General features: G+C 31.6%; 2 pseudogenes; one reads left to right on the top strand and one right to left on the bottom strand.

Annotated features, from left to right (window-relative positions):
- Window positions 1–246: 246 nt before the first annotated feature.
- LOC146883803 (uncharacterized) lies at window positions 247–2,167 on the bottom strand (annotated as a pseudogene).
- Window positions 2,168–6,847: 4,680 nt separating this feature from the next.
- On the top strand, window positions 6,848–8,523 carry LOC146883802 (serine/threonine-protein phosphatase 7 long form homolog; annotated as a pseudogene).
- Window positions 8,524–22,231: the final 13,708 nt, after the last annotated feature.

Raw genomic sequence — 22,231 nt, 5'->3', positions numbered from 1 at the left:
TTAAAAAATTGTATATTATAAACTTTGAAAATTTGTAAAAAATATTTTAAAAATGATGGAAATAAGTAAAATAATTTGAAAGCATTTCATTATTGTATTTTAAATAATTTTGTTATTTGTTTTTAATTTATGTAAAATAAGTAACAATAAAAGATAATAAGAAAAGATGTACCATTGAATTGAATCAAGTACAAATTTATTGAACACAATTAAAAGTACAACATAAACTAAGTGGTTTAATGTGGATCATCTAAGTGCAGGGTTATTAGGACAATGATTTCTTGTGTGTCCTTCAGTTCTACAATAGGAACACTTTTTTTATTGTCTTCCTTCCTTAATGTCCATCTCAGTCCTAATTCTACTTAATTTAGAAGGACCCCTCTTGCTCCTTTTTGTGGCAGGATGAGGCCAAACCTGTGGCCCATGGTATGGTGGCCAATATTCTTCATGTCTTAACTCACCAAATAAATTGTCATATACTTTCATGATGACATCCAGCCTATAATGGGCACTTATGTACATGCTGAAGTCGTGATGTGCATGCTTGCAAGCTGCAATAAAATGTGAACATGGTAGATGTATTTTTTGAAACTTTCCACAATCGCACCACCTTTCATCTAATCTGACTACAAATTTTCCTACAGGACGTACTTCTCTAGGATTGACCATCTCCTCCACTCTGAATCTTGTGGTATTTCTATCAAATTCAAGGACATGGTGCGTGTTTGACTTGGAGTCCGCATCTTGTAGGAAGTTGGTCGCATATTCAGAGTACACATGACCAGCATTGACCATTGCAGTTATTTGCCTACTTCTTTTTGTGAAGTATATGTTGCACCTAGTGTACATGGCCAATACTATGGATGAAATTGGCAAATTCCTTGTCTTCTTCAGCACATAATTTATTGCTTCAGCCAGATTCGTTGTTATGTGACCCCACCTTCTTCCTTGATCATATGCAAGACACCACTGCTCCCTTGGAATTTGGTCTACCCAAGCTGCTGCTTCTGGGTTGTCTTCTCTAATGATGTTGTAGTAGTAGTTACAACGTGGCTCCGTTACTGCGTACGCTACAAATATAATTATAAGAAGAAATTATTTTCTAATAATGAGTGTGAAAAATTAACAGCCAAAAAAATGAAAAAGACAAATTTACATGTAATAACTTACCCATGTTGATGAGGTCCTTTTTCAAAGTTGTATTCTTGAATCTTTTTGTAAAATTTTGTGCAATGTGTCAAATACAAAACACCTGCACACAATTCCTTTTAGTCCAACCACTACTGGGTCTATTGAATGCTGCACTGATTGAATTGTGGCGGTCTGACATTAAGCATAAATTTTGTTGAGGCATAACATGTGTCCTTAGGTTTTTAAGGAAAAAAAACCAAGCTTCGGCGGTTTCACCCTCTACTATAGCAAATGCAATGGGGAAAATGTTATTTCTCCCATCTTGTGCAACAACTACTAGAAGGGTGCCCCTATACCTTCCGTAAAGGAAGGTTCCATCCACTTGCACTATTGGTTTGCAAAATGGGAAGCCATCAATGCATGGTTTGAATGTCCAAAACACTCTTTGAAAGTGTTGTTGGTTTTCTAGGACCTCCTCCCCATTTGTAATTGGATTGGTTTTCAACTTGTATACAAACCCAAGCAAATAAGTTTGCATTGCTTGTAGTAGGCACGACAATCGGTTGTAAGACTATTCCTAGTTTCCGTACACATCTTCAATTGCTTGCTGTTTCACCAACCATGCCTTTCTGTAGGTTATGTTATATCCCATAGAGGTCTGGATGGAAGAAATTATTGTTACAATTGGTGTGGATGGGTCTGACTCCACCATTTGTCTTACATGTTGAGATATTATTCTTGAGCCCAGGTGCTTGTGGTCTTGCGTTATGAGTTGTGTGGCACATGTGTGCACACCTTCAACCTTTCTAATTTCCCACACTTGGTCCCTTGTACGTAATATTGCTTGACATTTCCAAGGACACATGTGTTGCACACATTGCACCCTCAACCTTGTTGTGTTTGAGTGTGTGGTTTTGTAGGTGCAATGGTTTGTTATGTGGTACCTATTTAAAGCATCTAGAAGTTGTTCCTTTGTTTGGAACCTCATTCCTTGGGTCAGTGTACCAACATCGTGCTCAAAGTTGTCATGCAACATTGTGTGGTGGTCATAAGCGTTTGGGAATTCCTGGTGTGGGGTCTAGTTGTATTCTTCATATAATTGGAAGTGTTGTGGTGGGTTATAGGGGACATGTGTCTGAGGGTGAGGGTGAGGGTGTTGTTGTTGTATGAGGTGGACATGTAGGGTTTGGTCATGGTCATCATGTTGATCAAAAAGTATATTGTCTTCATCTTCGCTAAACGCGTCTAAGGATGTTGTAGGTAGACCTAGGTTTTCAACTTCTATGATAGCTGGAGGAGAGGACCTTTGGGTGTTGTGATGTGCGGGAGTTTGAAAAATATTTGAGGTAGACGGACCAGTTAGTAGTTCGGTATATGACTGTATATCATTTCCCCAATCCCCTAGGTAGGTAGTGTTAAGGTCAAATAGTTCTTGGTGCGGTTCGGTGTTTGGATGTGGATGATGTGCATCAAAATGTGTTAAAGAAATATTTTCAGAAGGTCTCGTACCTGAGTTGTAGGTGGTGCAGAGTTCAATAGATGTAACAGTTGGGGTGGCCTGTATCATGTCGAAAGCGCCGTCTAAGTCGTTGTCATCTTGGATCTGAGTGGTTGTGTATGTCACATGTTGGCCACAAACTTTAGTCAGAAATTTGAAGTGAATAAGTGGAACTCCATCCGTTGGATCTCTATTTGCCTTGTCCATTATTATGTGAATAAGTTTGGACAAGCCGAAACCTCTATGGATGCGGATCATGATTGTCTTTGCAGATGCAAAGTAGACACCAGTTTGTGCGTCACTGTCGATTTCTCCATCATCGTATACACAAACAAACATTGACCCTTCCATTTGAGGTTGTGGTTGAATCTGACTTTCGATGATTTTTCAAAGCGAAGAGAAATTGCAAGATTAAGATTGTGAGTTTAGAAAGTGAGGGTAGTCTTTTATACCAAAATTAAAGTTATCATGTCACTTTCTATTATGTGAACATGTGACTTGCACGATAGTTAATGTTATCATGTAAGTGGCACGAGCTTTTATGTACTCATGTGATTGACACGAATTCTTATGTACCCATGTGAGGGGCACGAATTATTATGAACCCATGTGACTGGCACGACCTCTAATGTTAGCATGTGACTTGACTACATTTTATAAGAGATTAGCATTTCATTACCTCCATTTTGTAAGTTCAAATTCATTGAAATTAAAAGATGCATAAACATTTGATGAAGAAGAACATCATAAATAAAAATACATACTTCAAATAAGAAAATATAAACCTCAATCTATATTGAGGGACATGTTGAAGTTATTAGAAAAATCAAAATAAACTTCGTCAGGGATTGCGTTGTTTTGCCTTGTTGTAATAAATTCCATTATCTCAACTGGAAGATGACATGCTTTTGTCATTCCCATGTAAAAAATGGACTCAACATCGTCATCTCCACATATCGTACAAGATCGGTAGTGTGTAATGTCGCCCGATATGAAGATCGGTAACCTATAACGTAAGTCTACTTCATAGTCGTCCAATGTTGCACAATTGAATTCCTTGAGGATTGCCTGCTTAAGTTGGGACAGCGTCATGGTATTTGTTATGGTCACCCATGCCGTGTTGGAGCTAATGAATTTATCGAAATAGTTATCTTCAGCATAGATGCTGCCATTGAAGTACACCAACACAGTGAATGCTGTAGATGTCATTGGGGGGTAGGAGTTTGCACTGACTTGATTAGATTGATGAATGAATTGATGAAGGGCATTATTTATAGCCTGAATGGCTCGGTGTGGGTTATAACAATGACAATTTTTGTTTGTTTATGCTAATGGTTTAGATTCAAAGTAGACTAATCGAACGCACAAAATTTAGATCCACTTTGTAGAACAACCTTGGAATTTTTTCATAGTGGTTTGTGATGTAGTGATTTTCCCTATGTGTTGCAGCTTTAATTATTTGGCATGTGATATGTCAGGTTAAAATTAAAAGCACTGGACCTGATGAGTGGTAGGCTTTAGTCAATGTCATCACGTGATACCAACATCACATGCATAGTTAATATACACACTGCACGATGAATGTCAATCAGGCTTTATCCCACTTTACTTTGTCATGTGAACCCACTTTAATGCAGGGGTTAAGATTTTTTTTTTTTGACTATCAAGTAACCAATCCGCTTATAAATTATTAGGTCGTTCAGCTCATAACTATAGTTGCTTATTACCAAAACAAGGATGGTGATCCATCACGAGAATAACATTCACAATAGTTTTCTTCTTGTTGTTAACTATGAAGGTCGCATTAATTGTGCTTTTTATGTGTCTACTACTATGAATTTACAGATGTTGAAAGAAGAAATTGCAAGCTATCGTTGCTGTAGTCAGGGAAGAAGAGTCAAAGATGTATGGTTTCACAAGCCCGTGTTAGGAGAAGGGGACCAGTATGAAAAAATTAAGCTCCTCACGGATGATGATGTTCGCGACATGGTTGCCTTCTTCCTTCCACTCCCACATGATCTCCCAATGAAGCTTTCAGTGACCTTACATCCTCCTGAAAGTGACAACATGGATGCAATAAACTCAGTTGCAGGCAATAATATCGATGACCAAAGCTTAGTTCTTTATGTGTTTAGGGAAGTCTGAATAGTGTGTTTAGTAATATTTATGATTAGTACTTAATTTCCATTAACGACTTTAGTGTGTGCAATGTAACAAAGTATTTGTGTTTACTTGAACTTATTTTAAGTACTAAGTACCTATTTTTCGATGACATTATGTATGGATTAATATTTGTTGTCGTATCTGAAACATATGTCATTGGTTTAATAGCGTCTTCTTTGCATGGTGTACATGAAAAAAGCCTCCTAAGTTAATTATGACTTATGTGGGGAGTTGTGATGGTCGAAATGGGAGTTATGTTGGATATTTTGGTCATCAGTTGCAGTAGTTTAAAAAAAGAAAAAATTAAATGTCACCACCAAAAGTTCATCCTATTTTATTTTTTTAAAATATGCACATTTGATGGTGGATATTCAGTGTTTAGGTTAGAAAAATTTTATGAAGGAAAATGTGTGTCAGTGACTACATTGTGTGATCACAAAATGATATTTTAATTTTTTTAACCACTTGCAAGTGCAATTCATAATTTGGAACACTGCTCCCCACATATTAATTCTTGACTCCCCACTTACGGATGACTTGAGGATTTAGACAATTGTTAAGTAAGACAAGCACCCACGACAGATAACGAAAATTATATGATGGAAAATTTGTTTAAGAGACTGAAATGTGTGATCACAATACCATATTTAAATTTTTTTTAAATATGCACGTGTAGTCCAGAATTTACAATGGTACTTCCCACATATTAATTCTTTACTCCCCACTTACGAATAAGTTGAAGATTTTGACAATTTTGAAGCACCAGAAACACGTTTGATGGTGGATATTCAGTTTTTAGGTTATGGAAATTGTATGAAGGAAAATGTGTGTCAATCCCTACATTGTGTGATGACAATACGATATTTCAAATTTTTAAAAAGATGCAGTCTAGAATCTACAACACTATTCCCCACATATTAATGCTTGACTCCCCATGTATGGATGAGTTGAGGATTTTGACAATTTTTAAATAAGACAAGAACCCCTGTTAGTGAATGGAAATTGTAGGATGGAAAATTTATGTAACTGACTTAATTGTGTGGTTGTAATACCATTTTTCTTTATTTTTAAAAATCTGCAACCTCAGAACATAATTTTGAACTTCACTCCCCACATATTAATGGTTGACTCTCCACTTACGGATGACTTGCAAATTTTGATAATTTTAAATAGTCACAAAGACCCACGATGGTCAATATTCAGTGTTTAGGTCATGGAATTTGGAAGACAAAATTTGAGTAATTGAATGTGTTGCGTGATCGCAATTCGATTATTGAATTTTTTAAAAAGCTGCAACCTTGGAACATAATTTTCAACTTCACTCCCCACATATTAATGGTTGACTCTCCATTTACAGATGACCCCCCAACATAATTTTCAACCTTTATATTCAAATTTTGGGTCCTCTATTCCAAAAAAATTAAACAGACAGAAATATTTATCCCATCATTAAGACCACAAATAAAATTGTCAAAGACATTCACTTTACTTCATTCTCCACCCTTTTTTACAATTGAAAAACTATTGTATGGTTAATTTATCTTCTCATGAATAAAATTTATTGGTATTCACGAATTTTTTGATCTTTGAACCCGAATTTTGAAAAGGTGTGTGCACCGTGTAGTCACCTTCATACAAGCTTTACTCACCATCATGCTGTGCAAATAACATGTAAGATTAAGTCTGAAAAGGTCTTTGCACATGACAAATTTTCGGATTCACATTAATGATCATTGACATGACAATGCATCAACCTCAATCTAAGGGATGTCATTCCTTTGAGTAATCCAACGACTATGTTTTCCCTCATGAAGTCTTGCATTGTCTATAAATGTTTAATGTTATTGTTTTCAATTCTTGCTATCGACAGAAACCTACAAAGAGTGAAAAAAAAATGTTGCTATGGAGACAACAAGAGCATAGGGCTGCATACATTTCTTCTCGGGTATGTCAACTTCATTTCTTATTAACACACATAAGTTTTTATGTAATCGCATATTTTACTTCTTTGTTTAGGACACGGAAGGGAGCATTGTGTCGTCTTACTGTCACTCAATGCCTGAACCTCATCCAAGTATTGTGCCTATAATAGAAGAAGCAGGGTTTGGCGGTGTGGCCAAATTGCGACATCTAAAGGTTGACCACGGTTTAGTGACTGCCTTGGTAGAAAGGTGGAGGCCTGAAACACACACATTTCATTTTCCAACTAGAGAATGCACCATAACCTTGCAAGATGTCTCACTTCAATTAGGGCTTCCTATCGATGGACCCCCTATCATTGGTCCAACTATGTTGGATTGGGACGAGATGTGTGAAACCTTATTAGGTATAATACCGGTTAAGGGAGAATCGATTATCGGTTCTATGATCAAACTAAAATGGTTAAGGGATAACTTATTTCCTATAGATGAAAATTCTGGTATTGAGGTCATTCATGCATATGCTAGAGCTTGTATATTAGGACTTATTAGAGGGGTTTTAATGCCCGATAAGACTGGGAATAAAGTACATTTAATGTACTTGAACTATTTGACTAATCTTCGAAGAAGCAAGAGATATAGTTGGGGTTCAACGTGTTTGGCTGTGTTGTATAGGGAGATGTGCAGAGCAACAGATGGACGTGCAAGGACTATGGGTGGATGTGCTTCGTTGTTACAATCATGGGCATGGTTTCGGATGCCCTTTATTGCACCCATTTCAAGAGTTTCACCAACTTTCCCGCTAGTTTGCCAATGGACTGGCGGTTGAGTACTGAACTACAGAAATGTCCCCCACAATGATTTAGTCGGATACCAGACAAGGATAGATCACATGCAACAAAATCAGGTAACATTTACCATTTCTATATTGATAAATGGTTGTAAATGAATGACTAACATTTTCAATTTTTGTTGTAGTTTATTTGGGTTCCTTATGAGGGTTTGGGCTCTATTATTAATGTTGAAGCATATCGGGACCAAGCAATATGGACGTCATGCACAACTTTAATTTGTTTTGCCATTGTGGAGTGGCACCATTCAGACAGGGTGAAGTTATAATTTTAGCTATCACAAGAGATCCCTGAAGAACCCAACAACCTTGATCATCTACATAAATTAGACATGAGGGGGAGACAAGATGAGAACTGGGTTACTAGACATGCACAATGGATAGAGGTTTGGAATAACCGGCATAACCTAACATTGAATGGATTACCGATGCTTGGGCCACTTCAACACACAATTGAGTACATGTCATAGTACATTTCAAACTCATTTTTGTATTTGTCAGTTCCACAAATGTTAAATGATCCTAGAATGCATCGTGCATCGACATCAACAAATGTCCCTCCACCACAACAAACTAGGCATGACTTCAACACTCCACCTCCACCATCAGGTATGGAGGGAAGAAGCAATTCAATTTCTTCAAACACAAAACTAGGCATACGAAGTATGTTTGCAACTTATGATGAAACACCACCTTCTGCACAACCGTGGTTGCGTACGTATCCTCAAAGGCAAAATTTCTTAGAAGGATTGGATCAGCCTCAAGAAGACTCAGTTTACTACGTCCACAATCCATATGCAGAAGCATCATCATCTGTTGCGCATGATGATCATCAACCTCAGGAGGAACATGAACCACAACCTTCACACATAGAAGAACCTAGACCTGAAGTGCGTAGGAGGAACCCCACTAGAAACAGGCGTCGACCACGGTGTGGAACTGGACACCACTACGGTGATTAAAAGGACAAAGATGTAGTTTAATATTTTATTACATATGAAATAAGTCGTGTTTATGTGTTTGTAAGAGTTTACCGTGTTTAACACAATTTCGAAGATCATCAATGGAAAAACTTTATAATTGCAAATGCTTCATTGCTAAATAGCGAACAACAATTTCTTTAGATAAACTCAACAAGTTCAATGATCTTAAAGACCAATGTTACAACATAAAAAAAAATTAAATAGGTACAAATTTGTCACACTTCTCAACTTTCATGAAGTTGACATAAAAAGATATTGTCACCGTAGGGACCATCATTGAGTTCCACTGAATGGCATGTTGAAGATATTCGTCATTCCTTACAAAAAGGAACTCATCAATGCCTTCCGCAACAAATTCAGGAGGGACATGGTACCACAAATGGCTTAGTGGGGGCTCAGATGGTCTCATCAAATGACTTCTTATGATGATGCGCATATGGTTAAGAGTAACCCCATTTGGAAGTCTACATAGGGAGAACCTTCCATCTTCAAAATCAATAGCAGCATTAAAGGAATTATATGCATTCAACTCCTCAAATAAAACCATTTTTACTTATTATACTAGAGCATTCCACAACTTTCAAACTAAGGAACCACAACCTTAAATATAATTGACTATCTTCACCTGGATAGCGTGCAAAGAAACATATTTACTCTCACCACTGTAAAAGCTGGCGCATCTTTGAAATAAAGGGCCTCAGTTGCACCTTCTAATTATGACAAGACCTATCAACTTTATTGGGAGGTGCCAAAGCTGATTTATTATATTACTCTTCTAATAGGTAATAGATACTTCAATTGGGATAATGTGCCAACTCAGAAATTTACTTTGACCACTGTAAAAGCTGACGCATATTTCAAATAATTGGCCTCACTTTCACCTTCTAATTATGACAAGACTTATCATCTATATTGGGAGGTGCCAAAGCTGATTTATTATATCACTCTTGTAAAATGTTAAAGATACTCCAATTGGGATAACGTGCCCATTCAGAAATTTACTTTCACCATTGTAAAAGCTGACGCATATTTGAAATAAATGGCATCACTTGCACCTTCTAATTATGACAACACTTGTCAACTTTATTAGGAGGTGCCAAGGCTGATATTTAATTCAGAAATTTACTCTCACCTTGCAATTTGGACAAGACTTGTCAACGCTATTGGGATAGTGTGCGAATAAAGATACATAATTTTACCACTTCATAAAGATACATAATTTAGAAATTTACTCTCACCCTGCAATTTAGCCGTACACATTAGACCAAAATATTCATCACCACTCCCCATTATTCTACTTTATACTCACCACTTATGGAATGATTCATGCATGGTACATTATGTACTTAAAAAATTTAGCCAGTATGACAACATTCACTACTGGGTTATGTGGACGGTGGACCTTTTTGAAATTGTGCTAATACTGATATTGTTTGTAAGTGGGGAGTACAGAGGTAGTAAGTGGGGAGTTGTGATGACTATTTTGGTCTTCATTATCCAATTTTTATATAAAAATCAAATTTCATTGTGAACATAATATCCTCAAACTAACCTTAACATAGTACAAATTCATTTCCATGACCATGACATTAAATGTTGGGTGATATGGCCACGGGGGTTTTTTAGAATTTTTGAGTCACACTATCTTCGAAATTGAGGAGTGAAGAACAATTAAGTGGGAAGCTATGTTGGATATTTTGGTCATTAGTACCAGTTTTTGTTTCATATTTTGAGTTACTGCAACCGATAATAAAAAAATTTACAATAACTCCCCATTTAATCCAACACGGCTTCTCACATACCATTTACGTTACTTATGGGATAATTTGTAATGTTCACCATCCAAATAAGCTACTATTCAATTTGGTAGTCATGGAAATAATTTACTTTTTTTGTTAATAACTCAAGATCAAAATGTCCATCATAACTCCCCACTTAATCCATCATTAGTCCCTACCTACCTCATTCATTAGTTATGAGACCTTTTTCCATTATCCCCATCTAATTAACATTTAGTAGTCTTAGAAATATTATTGTGTTATCATATGATTACAATGAACATTTTTCTCTTGACTCTCAAGTTTTATATTTTCCATTTTTATACTTTCCATTGAATTACTGCAACTGATGTTCAAAATAATAACAATGACTCACAACTTAATCCAACAAGACTCCTCACATACCTCATACATACTTTAAGGGACATCTTTTTATTACACCATCCAAAAAAGCTGCTTTTCAATTTCATGGAAATGAAAATAGTTTTTTTCTATGATACAATGACAACGAACATTTTGTCTTAACACTCAAGTTTCATACTTTACATTAACAAAACTATTAGCGATGTTCATAATATTAAGAAAAACTCCCCACTTATTCCAGCATTACTCCCCACATATAGAACCAACAATGAAATGAAAGTTCACAAAGGAAAGATTCCAAACACAGCACCCAATTACTCCTATTAAAAAAAATTAATACTACACAAATTATAAAACAAAATTAAATTAAATTGATGTTTATATTTTCAAATTACACATAAAAAACTTACTACACAATACAAAATGTATTTTTAAATCAACAAATACAAAAAGAAAAAAATATTTTTTTTCTTTCAAATAATACCTAAAATAATTAAAAACACAATACTACATCTAAAATTAAATAGTATATTCATAATCAAATATAATTATAACACTTAATATGATAATATAATTAAGCTTATATATAATTATATATACATGTTAAACTAATTTGTTATAATTTATATATTAAATTACTTTTTATATTCCACTTAAATAATTAAATGAAGTGATTTGATGTATAAATGTTTTTCAATTTCTAAATACCTTTTTATACTTAAATGGAGTGATATGATTATATTAAATTTGTTTCATTTAATATAATATTTAACTAAAAAATTTAATTCAAAATTTTAATCATATATGTCAATTTTAAAATTTAAACCAAGTCATATTCAAATGTTATTTTTGAATTTTAATCATTCAGAAAACGAATAATAATATTACACTTTATTATTTTCATTTAAAAGGGTAGTATAAAATAATATTATTTTTTTAAACTATTTTGTTACCAAAAATACCTATGATTAATTATTTAAATATTTTAATTCTATTTATTATTATTGTGTACGAGATCTAATGAACAATATATCTATATTTTATTTTAATATATATATATATATATATATATATATATATATATATATATTATTTTTATATAATAATATTCCAAAGTTTAATGGTAAATTTTAAACATGGAATATTATTTAATATTGATATTATTAATATAAATAATAGAATTATTATTAGTATAATCTAATATTATTATATTTTTTTAATATTATATATATATATATATAATTACACAATTATTACACTTAACTATAATTATATAAATAAATTATTTATTTAAAAATAATTATTATTATAATAATTTTCTTAACCTTAAGTTCAAAGAAAACAAAAAAAATTGACCTGTGCAGTGATACCTTAGCAAACACATTTTTTATTTAATATTGGTCTACCAAACAATAAGTGCAATAATATCTTGGGAAACATATTTTTTATTTAATATTGGTTTAATAAACAATAATAACTAAAGAATAATAATCCAACCCTAATTACACAATAATAACTCATTAAAAGTATTTTAAGAAATTAAAATATCTTAATCGTTCAATTTTCACCCATTCATCGATTAATGTCATTCTTTGTATCAATTACAAGTAAATCAACAAAATATTGTAAATGACTACTAAGATTAATATAATTTACTACTTTAATTTTAAGAAATAAATGTTAGAAAAATACTACTTATTTATAGTTAAATGACTATTGTTATAAAAATATACACAATTTAAGATTTAAATTTCTTATATTGTCATTCTAAAATTAAATATTGTATTTATAATCAACTATAAAAATAACACGTAATATAATAATATAATTAAGCTTATATATAATCATGTATACATGTTAAACTAATTTTGTATAATTTATATATCGAATTACTTCACTTAAATACTAAAATTATATTATTCTTAATATTTCAATAAATACTAAATTTTTTTTAAAGTAATTTGATGTATAAATTTTAAAAAATAATTTAACACACATATATATATATATATATATATATATATATATATATATATATTAATTAAACTCAATTAATAATTTGATCTTAAATTCAAAAAAGATAAAATTGGATATTTTTAAAAAAGAAGAAGACTAAATTAAATCGAAAATAACATGTGGATCAAATATCATTTTTAAAAAAATGAAAAATTAAATTAAACCCTAAAATAATTAAAGACAAAAATGAAATAAAACTAAATAATTAAATCAATAATTAAACCTCTTTCTCTGGTTTAAATTGTTTATAGGTTTATATCTGTATATGCTTCTATTGAAAAATTTAAACATTAATTTGATTGTATTGTATAATATATCTACATCTTAATTTAACAACAATCCATATATGTATACATTTTATTTTAATGTAATTTATAATTCAGAAATTTAATTATAAATTTTAATTTTATTTAATATATTATATAAAAGTACTCATAATTAATTACTTATCTTTTTCTCATATCATTAAAAATTTTATATAAAAATTACTCATAATTATTTATTTAAATATAAGAATATTACATTAATATTTTAATATAAATTAAGATAAAAAAAATTAAGAGGTGTGGAATGAAATAAAATATCTATATCTGAAAGATTTTGTGAAAGTTTTCCCACTATGTGTTCTTTTGTTTCCAAAATATAAAATTGGGTGAGTAATTGAAGGACTTGAAATATGGTGGATTATTGTGTCATAGTTTTTTCCCCCCACAACTTCGAGTTCTAATATGATTTACATTATTATTATTACTATAATCATTATTTATATTTTATTATTATTATTAATATAATTATGATTATTGTTGTTATTATTATAAACATTGAAATTAGAATTAGCCTTATTAATGTTATTATTAGTATTATTAATATTGTTATTAGTAATAAACTAATATGTTTAAACTATTCCTTTATATCATTAATTGGAAATAGTCTTAGAAATATTAGGAGATGTGTCAAGAAACCAACATAGCAAAAATTATATAGCTAATGCCGATAGTTAAATTAGGATAACATATTTGATTCTATTTAAATTTTTATTTTAATATTTATAAATTCATAAATAAATTTAATATTTAATATTTAATTTTTGCTACAATATTTTTTATTTAAATTTAATAGTAAATTATAAAATTATAGTCTCAAATAAAATATCATTATGAAATTATATTTCATTTATTATAACATGGAATATTTGTTAAAGTAAAAAATAAACATTAACAGAATCATGGCAAAATATACTAAAGTCATGATAGAGAAAAAAAATATAAGAAAACTATACTTTATTCAAGATTAACTTATCACAATATGAAAGTCTAATTATAGCACAATAAAGTGTATTTAAATTACGTAATAGAAATTTTTTACTAAAAAAAGTGACAAAGTCACATGTTTTCCAAAATTATGATATTTTCCTGACGTTCTAAGTAATAATTACAGTAAAAAAGATAGATATGGATGTAAAATATTTGTCTTTTGCGGGATAAAAATTTATCGAAGAAATTTTTCTGACACTTGACCAGAGAAATTTTCTTTAGGATCATTTGCACAGAAGTTAGGTACAAAGGAATTAACTTTAATTTATCTAATCTAATCATAAAATATTATATAGATCATACAAAGTATACTTTGAAAAATAATTTCATAGACTAAGACATATAATTAAATTACAAGTTATATATAGGTATGTGTGCGCACAATTAACATTCATTCTTTGATTATATATTAGTAAAAAAATATCATATTATTTATAATTATATTAATTTTCTTAATATAATTTTAAAAAAAAATAATAGTCGTACACATGCATATATCTCAGTACCAACCACTACTTATTATTATTAGTTGTATTACATTAGTATTATTATTAACATTATTATAAAAATTATTATTATTATTATTTTCCTGAAATAAATATTATTTATTACTAAGAATATTTGTGATTAGTTATTTACTTGTTTTCATATTATTGTTCTTTTTTACAGGATCCATAATATTATTATTATTATTATTTCAATTATTATTATTAGTATTAATAGTATTAGTGTAAATATTAGTATTAGTAGTATTAGTGTAAATATTAGTATTATTATTTTGTATTAGTATTATAATAATTATCATTATCATTATTGTGATCGTTGTTCTTCTTATTATTTTATAATTATTTTTGTTGTTGATTAAATGTATTTGAAATGTTTTTGATGATGTCCATAATAGCATGATAATGGTTAACATGACATAGCATGACAATGGTTAACATGACATGTGTATAAAATCCTGAATCTGTTAATCTGCTGCCTCGATAGTCGACTAGCCAACTAATGTAGTCGACTATGTGTGTAAAATCCTGAATCTGTTAATCTGTTGCCCCGATAATCGACTAGCCAACTAATGTAGTCGACTAGGCTCGTGCTGACAGCAACTGGTTTTATAAAATGGACTCTGCACCTGCTGTTAAAAATAAGTTGTGCAATCAAAAGAAAGTAAAAAAAGTGTGGAACAGGTTCTTGGAGCCATCTTGGAAGATCTTCTTGAGAATTCATCAAGACACATCAAATTTGGCTTGGCAAGAAGAAGAAAATTCAGATTTGGAAAAGGTGTACTCAATCTAATCTTTGGGCTGTGTTCTTGTGTTCTAAATATAGTTTGAAACTCTCTGATTTACTATTTTCTGGTTAAAGCAAGTGTGTGTGATAACCTTGCTGTTTTTGGTTGTTAAAGCAAGTGTGTGTGATAGCCTTGCTGTTGTGTGGTTGTGGAAGTGTGTGGATGCCTTGCATTTGTGTTCCTTATCTTAGAATTTAGATTTATCAATTGTATTTGTAAATCTTGAAATTCTTGTGATATAGTGAATATATCTAGCTGTGGTTTGCTAGATGAACTGGATGTAGATTCGTAAGAATCGAACCAGTATAAATTTCTGTGTGCTTTATCTCTTTCCCTCTATATTTTGTTATAGTACAAATGCTCCGTACATCAAGCATCACACTATACCATTTCAATTGATTCAAAAGCAAAGGTTATTATCAAAACAATTTCAAAGTGCTAAAACTGGGCAAGATTTGTTAAAACCAATTCACCCCCCCTCTTGGTTGTGAAATATTGTTGCATCAATTCTAACAAGTGGCACTAGAGCTGGTTAGTCGAATACATAGTCGACTAGATCCTGACAGATGGCCAATATTTCACAAATGTTTTCTGAAGGGGTTTCTATCAATAGACCACCTTTGTTTGCTGGAGAAAATTATCTTTTCTGGAAAATAAGAATGAAAATCTTTTTAGAATCCATTGACATGGGTGTTTGGGATGCTATTGTAAATGGACCATTTATTCCTATGCATACCATTAACAAAGTGCAGGTTGAGAAAGACTTCAATTTGTGGACTGCGGATGAGAACAAGAAAGTGCAATATGATGCTAGAGCTAGATACATCATCTCCTCAGCACTCACCATGGAAGAATTCTACAAAGTTTCTACATGTAAGAATGCAAAAGAAATGTGGGAAACCTTGGAGAAAGCTCAAGAGAGCATTGAAGAACATGGCCATAACAATTCAGAAAGCAACAACAGCAGTAAAGATGTCAACACATGCTTCATGATTGATGTTGAGTCCCAAGAAAGCAAGATAAGTACTTCTAATTCTAATATTCAAGCAAAGTATGATGAACTTCTTGATACATTTGAAGAATTGCATAAAGATGCAAATGAACTTAATTGTTTGAACAAAAAGCTTAAGATGAACTATCAAGAGTTGAAAAATAGATTGGATCAATTAGAAGAGGCAAATAAGAAATTGGATTTTGATTTGGAAAATTTAGACATCATTCATAAAACCTCCTCTTGTAATTGTAATTCAACCTTGCAAGTTGAAAATTTTGATTGTAAAGATTGCAAGAACTTTAAAAACAAAGTTGAATTTCTTGAGGAAACTCTTGCAAAGTTTACAGCAGAAAAATCCAACTTGGATACCCTTCTTAATTCTCAAAAGCATGTAATGGATGAATATGGATATTCCTTTTCAAAGAAACAAAAGTCTTTCAAAAATCTTTTCTTTCATCCTGAGAAGGCATTCAATACAACTTTTGGATCTTGCTTTTATTGTTTAAAGAATGGTCATACATCAAATTCTTGTTATTTCAAAAATGTTGGTGTTCCAAGCGGAAAATATCTTTGGTTGCCTAAAAACACCTTCTATATTGCTAACATGAAAGGACCCAAATACAAAGTGGGTACCTAGATGTATTTTACCTGTTTTGCAGGGTTTGTGAAAAGCCTAATAATCAATGTGGTATTATTTTTTTTGGGCTGCACAAGTAAAGAAAAGTTCCAATCATTCCCTGCGTGAGTAAAACAACTTTTAACACTTTTTGATGATGTTTCTTAGGACATAAAAATTAATCTTTTTGCACCAAAAGTGTTTTCTACAAATACAAATTGTGTTACTGCATCTATGTTGTTATTTTTCAACATTTTAATGAATTAGGTATACTTGATTTCGCATTTACAGCATAAAAATCTGCATCAGATTTTACCATTCTGCATTAAAATAGTCGACTTACAAATCAACTATCATCCAAATACTGCACCAGAATTGTCATCACTGCACCAGATTTTCTGTTTTTGCATTACGTAGTAAACTTCATAGTTAACTATTGTTTCATACTGCATCAGACTTTGAAATTTCTGCATCAGGTTTTATCTTTCTGCATAAAATAGTCAACTTGCTAGTTAACTAGTCATGCATTTTTCATATTTCCTGTGTTATATTTCGAAGCAAGTCGACTACATTAAGTAACCTAGTTAACTACGTCTGGCACAAATGGTTTGGTGAAATTTTCTTCTCCTTTAAACTTCTTTCCAATATAAAACCTCCAAACCCCCAAATCTGTTCAGAACTCTAAATCCCCATTCTCTAATTATTTTGAAAATTCACAATCTCTTTAAAACCCTTGAATTGTGTTGTTGTTATTCGTTCTTCCCGCATCCTTCATATGCTTCTGAGGAAGAAGAAGAGAAATTTTCCACTGCCATTGCTGAAGATGAGGAAGCATCTCCATAAGCTGAAATGTTCGATTAATGCGTTGTAATCTTGCTATCCTTCTTCTTTTGCTTTCATCTTTAGCTTAATCTGGTTTTAATATGTACAATGCCCAATCTAATTTGATAGCTGATATAAGGCACATCTTTTGCTTCTCCATTATATGTTTTTTTCACTTCTTTGTCTGATCCACATTTGTGAAATTGGTACTGAATATTTCTTCTTTCATACCCTTATTTTGCTAATGCCAAAAAGGGGAAGTTTCACACCACTTTGTTAAATAGTTGCTAAAGACATATGGTGAATATAAGTTGCTTAGTATCATTCGTTGTGCTTTTAACAACTTATCTTTTGGATTTATTGCATGCTTGTTCACTAAAAAGGAAGAACCATTACTTTGTCATACTAAACATAACTTGTTTGAAGTAAAATGTGCATTTTTCATATTTTTCTGCATAAAATAATCAACTGGATAATCAATTACAAGGTTGCTTTCTCTACATTGTTGTGCTTATATTTTTTTCTCTGTGATATTCGTTTATGCCAAGATCCATATCAATTAATCTTCTGCAAAATTGATTACATGATGCTTTGATAATGCATCTTTCACCAACACTTTCTACATTTTAATCTTTGAAAATCTATTATAAGAAAGTACCTATAGGTGTTGGGTGTTTGTTCCTAGGGGGAGTAACCATGCACCTAGATTTTGGGATCAAGATTGTTCTTTTGTGATTGATTGTACTTTTTGCTAATATGATAAAATTTGTTGTATTTGGTTTGCCATTAAGTCCATGTTGCTCTTTTCTTGGTACTTGATTTGAGAATGTTGCTTGTACTTTGATATTCCAATTTCTCTTATCTGCTTCTGCTACAGTTTACTTTGATACCATATTAGATAATGACATGCATTCCATAGTTATGACATTCTATGAGTTCATTGGCCTATTCATCATATAGGTAGTTTCAAGGTAGGGGGAGCAAAGGTAGCCCATGGTTCTGAATGCTTTTAGCTATATACTTCATTGAGATTGGCTATTTTCTGCATTGTTTTTTTTTTATCCCTGTTTTTGATCATGTCCAAAGGGGAAGAAAGGTTTGTTGTTCTATGCAAGTTTGTCCATCATCAAAAAAGGGGGAGATTGTTGTTGATTAAATGTATTTGAAATGTTTTTGATGATGTCCATAATAGCATGATAATGGTTAACATGACATAGCATGACAATGGTTAACATGACATGTGTATAAAATCCTGAATCTGTTAATCTGCTGCCTCGATAGTCGACTAGCCAACTAATGTAGTCGACTATGTGTGTAAAATCCTGAATCTGTTAATCTGTTGCCCCGATAATCGACTAGCCAACTAATGTAGTCGACTAGGCTCGTGCTGACAGCAACTGGTTTTATAAAATGGACTCTGCACCTGCTGTTAAAAATAAGTTGTGCAATCAAAAGAAAGTAAAAAAAGTGTGGAACAGGTTCTTGGAGCCATCTTGGAAGATCTTCTTGAGAATTCATCAAGACACATCAAATTTGGCTTGGCAAGAAGAAGAAAATTCAGATTTGGAAAAGGTGTACTCAATCTAATCTTTGGGCTGTGTTCTTGTGTTCTAAATATAGTTTGAAACTCTCTGATTTACTATTTTCTGGTTAAAGCAAGTGTGTGTGATAACCTTGCTGTTTTTGGTTGTTAAAGCAAGTGTGTGTGATAGCCTTGCTGTTGTGTGGTTGTGGAAGTGTGTGGATGCCTTGCATTTGTGTTCCTTATCTTAGAATTTAGATTTATCAATTGTATTTGTAAATCTTGAAATTCTTGTGATATAGTGAATATATCTAGCTGTGGTTTGCTAGATGAACTGGATGTAGATTCGTAAGAATCGAACCAGTATAAATTTCTGTGTGCTTTATCTCTTTCCCTCTATATTTTGTTATAGTACAAATGCTCCGTACATCAAGCATCACACTATACCATTTCAATTGATTCAAAAGCAAAGGTTATTATCAAAACAATTTCAAAGTGCTAAAACTGGGCAAGATTTGTTAAAACCAATTCACCCCCCCTCTTGGTTGTGAAATATTGCTGCATCAATTCTAACAATTTTGTTCTGATTCCTAAAATATTTTATATCTACATTTTATATGGAAAAGTGTAAACTCCACCTTAACTTTTTATGCGGTTTAATTAAACATCACTAATCAATTTTATAATTTAAAGCAAATAAATTTACATGTAGATATTATCAAATTATTTATTTAGATATTATATATAATTATACATAATTATAACATTTAATATAATTTTTCTATTTAAATATAACAATAATTATACAAATATTGAATTAACGGTCGTCTTCCAATCCAATACACTTTCATATTATATACAAACAAACTTATTTTTTCAGGATGAAATCACAATAATGAATTTTGGAAATAAACTTATTTTTTCATATGAAATCACGATAACGAATCTTGGAAATTTTTAGTGCACAATAATCTTGATACAGTCATGAAGTTGTCTTTTCCTTTTTCAGGATTAAACTTTTTATTTGAATGCAGACAAATCCACCAAACAGTTTTTTTCCCTCTTAAAACATTTTTTTTTTCATATATTACTTTCAATGTTTGTAATTTTGTATTCCAAAATATTTATAAAAAAAACAATTCCGCACTTTTTCAACTATATTTAAACTTTTAATTAATATATCCCTTCAAAGATTATAATAACCAATAACCATATGACATTTTAATACATAAATATCACAATAATAATAACCATAATATTATTTGTAACCAATTTATTTATTAATAAACAATTATGAAAACATAATATTTTGTTCCATTTAACAAAAATCAATCCTAATTCTAATAATATCTAACTCTAATATTTGTTATTTGTATAAACAATAATATTATACAATAATATATATATATATATATATATAATAATTATTTACTGCAAATATAATCAATATTTTTTTATTTTATAAATATAGAATTAAAACGGGCCAAAACGGCCCGTTTTGGCCCGGCCCGTTTTTGGCCCGTTTTAAATGGGCCGGGCCGGGCTGGCCCGACAAGACAAAATGGGTTGTTTTTTTGGGCCCGGCCCGTGGGGTGGCGGGCCGGCGGGCCGGCGGGCCGGCCCGCCATCCTTTTCCTGATATGTTCATTTTGTGGCCCAAAATCAGATTTTAAATCTTTTCATTTCAAATTTAGTTGACTACATGCAAATATGCTTATATTAACATACTACATATGCATTAATACAACAATAGTCCATCATCACAAAGTCCAAACAAATTGAAATGATTAAAACAAAATGTAAATGACGTCTGCCTCTTTCATAGTCATCATGAAGATCACGGTTGCAGTTCCAAAGTGCAAGCTACATAAAAAAAAACAGAAGCATTATTTATCACAATGAATATACAAACTATGTTATTACAGTGAATATACTAAGTATCTGTAATTTATATTAACTATGTTACTCACCTTCAATTTTCATCAATATCCAATTCAGTGCCAGGGTTATTAGATGCAGCCTTAGAAGTACTACTCTCAACTATTCCATTGTCATCATCATCATCATCTTAAAAGAATACATGGAATTATTATTGAAAATATTATTGAAAATATTTAAGTCAGAATTAAAAATTCAAAAGTTACCATATTCACGAAACCCATGCATCCAGCTGCTAGTACAAATAATTTCTTCAACATGTTTTGACAATAGACGACTTCTATACTTATTCAAGATCCTTGAACCAATGCTGAAAGCAGATTCAGATGCAACAGTAGTGATTGGAATGCTCAGCAAGTCCCTAGCCATGATTGACAAATCTGAGAAACGTTGACTATTACTCTTCCACCATTCAAGAACATCCATACTTTCAATAATATCAGCATCCAATGTTGGCTCATCCAAGTATATGTCAAGTTGGTTCTTCCTCGTATTAACAGAAGCTTGAATCTTGCGTTGTTTTAATTCCTAACATAAAAACAATAATCATAGATTAATCAATAAGTTTATGCATAGTAATTTATGTACTAGAAAGTAATTTATGTACTAGAAAGTAATATGACTTACATGAAGTGCATTGGACTTGATAGAATCAATTGAGGATGATGTTGTTGACATATGCATATCCATATGCTTACGCTTTAGGGGATTGGAAGTGTCATTCTTGGAACAATATTCAGAGAACAACTTGTACAATTTTTCTTTAATCTTCTCTAACTTTGCTTCCCAAGTTAGAGGATCTATCTTCTCAAAGCAATAGCCCAATGTTTCCAACTTCATCCTTGGGTCTAAAATTGCCCCAAATGCAAGGACAATGCTATATTCATCCCAGTATTTATCAAACTTTACCATCATCCTTTCAGCCATATCTCTGATAACTTCGTCTTCATCTTTTAAGCTTTCCAGTAAATGGGTTTGGATGGTCCACACTTGTAAAAAGTACAAGTTTGATGTAGGGTAGCATGTGGCAGAAA

This window comes from Vigna unguiculata, chromosome 9 (assembly GCF_037176805.1).
Source record: "Vigna unguiculata cultivar grain cowpea cultivar isolate G323 ecotype 2 chromosome 9, ASM3717680v1, whole genome shotgun sequence".
NCBI lineage: Eukaryota > Viridiplantae > Streptophyta > Magnoliopsida > Fabales > Fabaceae > Vigna > Vigna unguiculata.
This window is presented reverse-complemented; position numbering and strand designations above follow the sequence as displayed.